The 8876-nt window shown below is 46.9% G+C and overlaps 1 pseudogene across 1 annotated transcript; it reads right to left on the bottom strand.

Annotated features, from left to right (window-relative positions):
- Positions 1 to 2852: 2852 nt before the first annotated feature.
- On the bottom strand, positions 2853 to 4953 carry LOC308266058 (nuclear speckle splicing regulatory protein 1-like; annotated as a pseudogene). Its single transcript has 3 exons — positions 4694 to 4953; positions 3751 to 3807; positions 2853 to 3689 (listed from the first exon to the last, which is right to left on the bottom strand). The product of its transcript is annotated as a nuclear speckle splicing regulatory protein 1-like (transcript).
- Between the last annotated feature and the right edge of the window lie 3923 nt (positions 4954 to 8876).

Genomic DNA, 8876 nt, shown 5'->3' with positions numbered 1-8876 from the left:
AAGCTGTGCGTGCTCTTACCCATCAGGAAATGCAAATGAACTGCAATGCTACCAGCTCACCAAAATGGCTGGGGTTGGAGAGGTTAACCCAGTGGAGGGTATGTGGCCATGTAGCTACTGGAAATCTCACATATTCCTGGTAGGAGTGTATATTTATACATCTCTTTGTAAAACAGCTTGCCAGCTAAAGTTGTGGTTGTACATACACAGTGATGTGGCTTTGCACTTCTAGGTGTCTATCCAACAGAAATATGTGCATGTATGCACAGTAGATGAGTACAAGAATTCATAGAAGTGCTATTTGTACTTGGGAGGCTAAAACAGAAGGATGGCAGGTTTGAGGCCAGACACAGCAACTTAATGAGAACTTCAGCAACTTATCAAGATCCTGTTTCAAAATTAAAAAGATAAGGCTGGGGGTATGGCTCAGAGGTAGCTGCATTGAACCCCTGGGTTCAATTTCTAGTATCCCCAATACAAACAAATAAGAAAAGAAAAGTGGGGTTGCCTATATTTGTACAAAGATTGAGTCAGGCAGCATCCATGACCCCAGTGACTCGGCCCCCAGGGCTCCCTTTGCTTGACTGCCCCCCTCCCCTGTGGAGCAGGGCCGGGCTCTGGGGGCCTCATGGGCGCTGTTGTGAGACCTCCTGTATTTGGCCATGAGGGACCCTGCAGCTCCTGTCTCTGGAGCTCACCTCTAGACATCTCTCTGCTGGTTTGCTCTGGGGGGATCGTGTCATGGCTAAAACAAAATAAGTCAAGGGAGGGATCACCAGAGGTCAGAATGTAACCCCGGGGGCAGCGTGGTGGAGATCAGGAGGGGCACCGACAGGCTTCTGAGTTCTTGCAAATGCAACACACACACACACACACACACACACACACACACACACACACACACACAATGGGAAGAGACAGCTTAGAGAGTATCTACAACTCCTTACAGGGGTTTTGTTGCAAAAGGACAAAAGAAATAAAAACCAAAGTAGTTGGAAAAGAAGTGAGATCAAGATTGTTTTGGGATGAGAAATACAACAATATGTTTTAAGTAGAAGGAAGACACCCTCTGGAGAGAAACACTGACAAGGTAGGAGAGGGGGTTCGCTGGAGCCATGTCGTGCAGCAGGTGGAGAGTGAGCAGACATCCCTCTGGGCAGGGCTCTGCAGGAACGGAACCAAGGGAGACGCTACCTGTCTACACCACAGGACACGTGGATACGCCCTATTGATGTGTATTTACATATCTGTATATGAGAGATAATTAAATATATCTCTATTAGATCTATCTGTATCTGTATTAATATGTATCGAGAGAGGGAGAGAGACAGAGACAGACAGACAGACAGACAGACAGACAGACAGACAGACAGACAGACTTATTCTAAGGCCGTGGGTCATAGGAATATGGAGGCTAGCTCATCTGCACTCTCTCGGGTAGGTGGGCAGGCTGGAGACCCAGGGAATGCCATCGAGAGGCAGAATTTCCTCTTCCTCAGGGAAGTCAATCTTTTTCCTTTTAAAGGTTTCACCTGATTGAATGAGGCCCATTCACATTGTAGAAAATAACCTGTTTTACCCAAAGTTGCCTTTCTTTTTTTTTTTTTTTTTTCGGTACAGGGGTTGGAACCCACAGCCCTATTTTAATTCTTTATTTTGAAACAGGATCTCATTAAGTTGCAGAGGGCCTAAGTAGCTGAGACTGTCTGTGAACCTGTGATCCTCCTGTGTCAGCGTCCCAAGTTCTGGGACTACAAGCATGCACCACCACGCTTGGCCAACTCTGACTTAAACTACACCTGAAAATATATTGAAAAATAACAGCCCCCACCACTATCAACAAGCCAAAATTTGAAAATATATTTAAAAATAACACTACCAAGCACTATTAACACTTTTTTGTGTGTGGTACTGGAAATGGAACCCAGGGGCATTCTGCATCTGAGCTACACCCCCAGCCCTATTTTTATTCTTTATTTTGAAACAGAGTCTCACTGAGTTGCAGAGGGCCTCACTAAGTAGCTGAGGCTGTCCGTGAACCGAGATCCTCCTGTCTCAGCCTCCCAAATTCTGGAATTACAAGCGTGCGCCACCATGCTGCCCCAGGAGTTTCCAGTGGTCTGTGCTTCCATCCATCTCCACACTGGGCCGACCCTCGATCCTCTTCTTTCTCAGTGTGGGGCTTTGCATTAACCCTTGCCCTTGCCCGGCCAAGCGCCCGCCTCTGGCTGCCATTACGGTTCCGTACACTTGCTCGCTGCCTGCCCGGGTCTCTCCTGCTCTTGGTGCTGCTCTTGCTTTTCCTCGTGAGTCTGTGTTTTGCTCCTGTTGAAGTTCCAGAGCTAGAGGGTTTCTCTTCGTTTCCTTCTGTGCCCTTTTCCATGTGTCTTGTTTTGCTGGGTCTTTCCTGGTCAAGATACTCATCAGTGGCTCTGTGACTTGGGCTGCTGTCCTTTCTGACTTGATTTCTTTCTGAAGGTGGAACACAGCTCCTTTTTCCCTCTCGCTGCACTTCTTATTTTCATATCTTTCCTTCCTGGTTTCCATGCGCTGTTCTTTTTCTCTGCTTTTTCTTCTCCCCCTTCTCAGCGTACTGGTTGTGATCCCGTCGTCTCTTTCTTGTTCTCTTGAGGAGTATTTTGCCTGTCTCTCTCCCTTTCCCATCCTCCGTGGTTCCTTCCTCCCTGATCTCTTCCCCTTGGTTTACCGTCTTGGCCTCGCCTCTTCCAGTGGCCGCCTCTGCGCCTGGCCCCTCTGCCCGGGTGAGACACCTTTTCTTTCTGGTGGTCTCGGGTAGTGTAGTTTCTCTCCTGGTCTCTGGGCTGCCTCTCGCAGTGTGAGCCGCCCCTTTTCTAGTGTCCTCTTGACTTGGGACTTTTGGTGTGGCGTTTGGCACCATGTCCTCTCTCCTCACTAGATGGCCGTGAGTGCTTGAGTCCTGTGCTGCTTGGGGTAATTTTTGGAGGCGTCTGTGAACTTTTCTCTTCTGTGGTTTATTGTTTTCGTGAGTCTCGTCATCCTCGCTGCTCTTAGAATCAGAGTCACTGTCTGCCTCTGGGTTTCCCTCCTCCACACCGGCTTGGAGAGCGCATTTCTCCTGTGCTTCTCTGTTCTCTGAATTTACTCCATCGGGGTAACCTCTTGCTCTCTCTTCTTTGATCCCAGACCTGGCTTCACAAAAGCTGCATCTGGGTAGCTCCTCTTCTCCTACTACTTGATTTAGTGTGTGCCGATACAATCCACTGGACCTTTCTGCTCATCCCAACGTGCTTCCGGTACAGCAGCCCTTTTTTTCTCTTTTTTCCTCTCCAGCTCTGTCTTACAGCTTTTTTTTTTTTTTTTAAATAAGCAGATGTCACAAATGCCTCTTTATCAACAAATTTTCCTTTTTCCATTTCTCATTCTGTATTTTCTTTTCCATTTTTTTTTTCCTGGTCTCAACTGCTTTCGGTAAGTTGTGAATATACTTGGGCTTCTGATTTTCCCCCCAAAACCATTTGGAATTATTTTTCTCCTCCCCCCCCCCTGCATCTTATCATCAGTACTTTCATGTTCATACATAGTAGAATCCTCTGCAAGGGCCTTCTGAATTTCTAGTTTGGTCGGTTTCCTGCCTGATCTTGGCAGCTTCCCTCTGAAGACTTCCACTCCCAGAGGTTGCCTGCCTGGCGTCTTCATCTTGCTCCCATCTCCATGAAGGTGGCCAACCCAAAGTGTACTAACAGGTTTAAATGTTATTCTCATCTTTACGAAACCTTCACACCAAAATTCAGACTAGTATTTGACCAAAATTCTGGGTGTCTTAACCTGGACAAATTGACATATAAAATTAGTCACATGAATACACAATCAACAGTCTCTGCCCTACACAAGGGCAAGATGGAGCTAGGCACGGGGGTGTTAGGAAAACTCCTGCCTGCTGTTTTCACTCAGGACACCTGTTGCTGGATTCTTGGTGGGACCAGAGAACATTCCTATGGCATCGTGGAGCCAGGAAAGTCTCAGGTCATTGTGGGGACAATGCATGCGTAAACATCATTTTAATTTTGTTTTTTTTGGGATGGAACCCAGGGGCTTTCGACCTCTGAGCTACACCCCCTGCCCTATTTTTTATTCTTTTTTTTTGTGGTACTGGGGTTCCTGGAAGCCCTTCTACCTCCGGGCTACACTCCCAGACCTAATATATATATATATATATATATATATATATATATATATTTTTTTTTTTTTATTTGGAAACAGGGTCTCTTAAGCCAGCAAGGCTGGCTCCGAACCAGCGCGATCCTCCTGTCTCTTCCTCCCAAGCGCGGGGATTACAAGCGTGCGCCACCACGCCCGGCCTTATTCTTTATTTTGAAACCGGGTCTCACTGAGTTGCAGAGGGGCTCACTAAGTAGCTGAGGCTGTCGGTGAACCACGATCCTCTGGTCTCAGTCTCTCGAATGCTGGGATTACAAGCCTGTGCCACCACGCCTGACAAAGACATTATTTTGTATGCCCTTTTTCTTACAAGTCCTATGTTTGAAAACCTGGGATTCCGGGCCCCTCAAGGTGGCTGGCTGTGGGCCAGGGAAGCACTAGGCTACTTGATGCTCTGTCTTCAGAAGCTGTTGTCAAAAGATGCTCTTAGGGCGCAGTCTCCCCTGGGGAGCTCCATCTGTCTCCAGGACCGGGTGGACTGTCGGCGACTCACAGCGGTGACCCTTTGTTCACGAGGACACTGGGAGTGGTGTTTTCAGTGGAGATGGTCACTTTCTCGTTCCTCGCCTCAGGAATCAGGGCTTCCCAGGGACCCTGTGCCACCGGGTCCCCGCTACAGTGGCAAGTGAGCGGCTTCTCCAGTTGCGGCCACCAGGGGGCGCGCGGTGGCCGGCTCGGGACCTGGCGCTGGTCCTGGTTCCTGGAGCCTGCGTCTCTGCCTCGGCATCCCCGGGCCCCATCCCGGGCCCCCATCGCTCCGGAGCTCAGGGGCCTCGGCTCTTCTCTGCTTTTCTGAGCCAGAGTCCCGACCGTTTCCCCTTAGCTGGTCACCAGGACTCAGCCGCTTCCCGTAGGACGACGATATGCAAAAGAAGCTCACTGCCTCTTGAAGCCCTTTGGGTCTCTGGGCGGGTAGACTGGCTCTTAAAGGGGCTACTACTGTCTCCGCCCCGGCAGCTACCTGCAGACTCAGAGCTTCTCTTTAGGGCAGGGACAAAAGCAACCTACCCTCGCAGGAAGTTTAATCCTAATAAGGACAGTCACGTGTCCCATTCACACCTTTAGGGCCAGGAACTGGCCGCTAGAAGTAGCACTCACAGGAAAGGATGCTCAGTTACATTTGAATTTCAGATAAACAACAAACCACCTATTCGCATACATATGAACCATGAAAATTTGGGACATACTAATACTTAAAAATTTAAAAAATATTCCTTGTTTATTCTAAATTTAAATTTGAGTGTCTATCCACCCCACCCCCCCCAACCCTAGTCAGGAATGAATTTCGGTGGACGGGAAAGGTGTGGGGGAAATAAAAGAATATGTGAAAATATGTGAAGCTCTTTTGCATTTTTTCCTACTTCTGTTTTGTTTCAGGTACTCAAGTACAACCTGTCTGGGACATTCACCAAGCTCCAAGTCATCAGCTTCCTTACAAAGAAGCTAATGATTATTTTAATCATGGCATTCAGCTAGAGCTACTATCCTTCATGTCTGTGGAACCTTTTTTTCTGAAGAGCTTCCTATGTTCATATTGACTCTTTATGGGCAAATCTATAGTTTGCTATTTTGGAGGGAGATTTGGTTTCCGACTGGGATCCAAGCTGAATAGGAAAAATATGGAATATTTTTTAACCACCCTGAATCCAACCTCCTGGGGACTTTATATCTGGGTAACCATTTCATTCTCAGTGGTGTTGCATGTGTCCACTGCAGTTAAAGTATGGACCAAGCCTGGGCGTGGTGGCTCATGCTTGTAATCCCAGCATTTGGGAGACTGAGACAGAAGGATCTCAGTTCAAGGACAGCCTCAGCTACCTAAAGAGGCCCTTTGCAACTCAGTGAGACCCTGTTTCAAAATAAAGAATAAAATATAGGGCTGGGGGTGTAGCTCAGAGGTAGAGTACCCCTAGGCTCCATCCCCAGTACCACACACACACAAAAGCATGGGCCAAAAATTCACCCCCTTATGAGGGAGCCAATTCCTTCTAATATTTCTAACAACACTGCTTGGCCCTTAGTGAGCTCACTTCTCTCACCCCATTGTGAAATCACATAAAAAATGGGCTTAGATATAAACATGCTCTTCCTTGATCCTGACCTGCCTGGGAGAGAGGAGGCCAAGTGTATTAGTATGCTAGGGTTGTTGTAACAAAGTGCACCACCATGACTGGCCTACACAGTGGGCCTTTCTGTGAGGGGCTTGCCTCTCCCCAGAGCAGAAGTACACTAGTCTCCTTTCACTGCTTGCGGGACAGTATGCAACACAGAGTACTCCCCGCAGGTCTGCCCAATGCCTGTGGCACTCAAGTTCAACAGGAAGCTGGACATTATTTCAGAAAAGAAAAAAAAAAAAAGGCCAGGCATTTGAAGGATCTGACCTATGAATTGAATAACAAGAATAGTAAATGTTTGTAGTAATTTGAGTCTCATAAAACTTTGCCTCACTATATTCCCTTCTTCAAACAATAACACACACTCCTTGCTATGTCACACACAGCTGAAAATTGAGGACCCCAAAGAATGCTCCTACTATCTCTAATGGAGCACAGTCCCTGAAGTTTTCAAACCCCCTTGTCATCCATCATTCATATATGATAAGACATTTTTTTTTGTGTGTGGGTCTGGGGATGGAATCCAGGGGCATTTGACCTCCGAGCTACACCCCCTGCCCTATTTTTTATTTTGAAACCGGGTCTCACTGAGTTGTGGAGGGCCTAAGTAGCTGAGGCTGTCCGCGAACCGCTATCCTCCAGGTCTCAGCCTCCCGAATGCTGGGATTACAAGCGTGCGCCACCAAGCCTGGCTGGACATTTTTACCTCTGAACTACAACCCCAACCCTTTTTATCTTTTATTTTGAAACATGGTTTCACTAAGTTGCCAACGGTCTCACTAAGTTGCTGAGGCTGGCCTGGAAACTGTGATCCTCCTGTCTCAGCCTGCGAAGTGTTGGGATCACAGGCTGTGCTACTATGCCCAGCTAATCCTCAGAAGATTTTGGTATTCTAATTAATAACTAGGAGTCATGCAGGCAAGTGAGAAAAATTTCTGCTTCTCTATTGGTACAGAGACAAAAGAATCCTGCCCATCATTCTGTAGTTTCTGGAGAACCCTAACTGTTCCAAGGCCAGGTGCAATCAGACAACTGCAACTTCCCTCTCCCACACTCCTCCCTGGGAGTGTCTGTGGGGGCCCAGTTTTGCATATATGTATGCATATATATATGGATGCATGCATATATTTGTCTTAAGTCTAATGTATATATTTGTCTCTTAAGTCTAGTTTCAGATGGTCCCTTTTGCCAAAGTGAGATCCTCTGTGTCATTACATTGGGGATATAAATCTTTAAGTCTCCCTAAAATGTACTATGAGTGTTGGAGGTTCATAATTTGGCATGTGGAAAACAATACTGAGGACTGATGGCAGAGGGAGCCCTTCGCTGAGAAGCCAGTGTAATTGGGGGCTTCAGAGGTGGGTATTTGGGAAAGGATTTGGATCCTTGTCCTTCAAAATAAAGTCATTTGTGTACTCCCAGCATTTGGGAGGCTGAGACAGGAGGGTCACGGTTTGTGGACAGCCTCAGCTACTTAGCGAGGCCCTTTGCAACTCAGTGAGACCCTGTTTCAAAAAAATTAAAAGACTAAAAAATAGGGCTGGGGGTATCTCAGAGGTAGAATACCCTGGATTCAATCCCCGGTCCTGAAAAAAAAAAAAAAAAGTCATTTGGCAATGGCAAAATGAAGGAGTCTTGATTGGGCCGGGAGCCGGGAGCCGCTGGGGGCTCAGCACCCTTCAGCGCAGCACACTTTTTAGTCTGTTTAGGGCTGGTGGCTGCTAATCAGTGCCTGCAAATCATTTTAGCCACCAACATCTTGATACAGTGTGAGCACATTAATTTTCCCCAATATGTTTAAGGCAAAAATATTTCAAATAGGAGATTCTCTTTATCCATTCATCTCTGTACATGGGCATCTACACTTCCGCACCTTCCGTCCTGATGTCCTCCTCCATCAGGTCCCCCAGCGACCCATCATGCTTTCTCCCTTCACTTTCTTTACTCCTTACACACACACATGTCTGTTTCCTCCCATTTAATCGTGGCATCATGCTTATGTTGAATGCTTCTCTGCCTTCTGTCTTCTACTACTTCCTTCCTTCCTTCTCTCTTTTTCTCTCTCCCCTTCCCTTCTTCTCCTTCTTCTTTTCTCTCTCTTTTATTGTGTGGTCTTGGAGGTTGAATCCAGGGCTGTACCTCAGGGCTACACCCCCAGCCAGCCCTGTTTTATTTTTTTATTTTGAAACAGTGTCTTGCTAAATTACTTCGAGTCTCTCTAAGTTGTTGAGGCTGACCTCAAGCTTGGGATGCTCCTGTCTTAACCTTCCAAGTCCTGGGATTACAGGCATGCACCACCAATCTCAGCCATCCAGCTTTTCTTTAAGCAGACACATATGCATTCTGACACAGAATCCTGGGCACAGTTTCTCTACCTAATATGCCATTATAATTTTATCCTTTAAAAATTTTTTTTTTTTGGTGGTACTGGGGTTCCTGGAAACCCTTCTACCTCCGGGCTACACTCCCAGACCTATTTTATACTTTTTATTTGGAAACAGGGTCTCTTAAGCCAGCGCAGCTGGCTTTGAACCTGAGCAATCTGTTTTCTTTCTCTTTGGT

Source organism: Muscardinus avellanarius, assembly GCF_963383645.1.
Source record: "Muscardinus avellanarius genome assembly, chromosome: 8".
Taxonomy (NCBI): domain Eukaryota; kingdom Metazoa; phylum Chordata; class Mammalia; order Rodentia; family Gliridae; genus Muscardinus; species Muscardinus avellanarius.
Note: the sequence above shows the minus strand (reverse complement) of the source record. Positions and strands in the feature narration are given on the sequence as shown.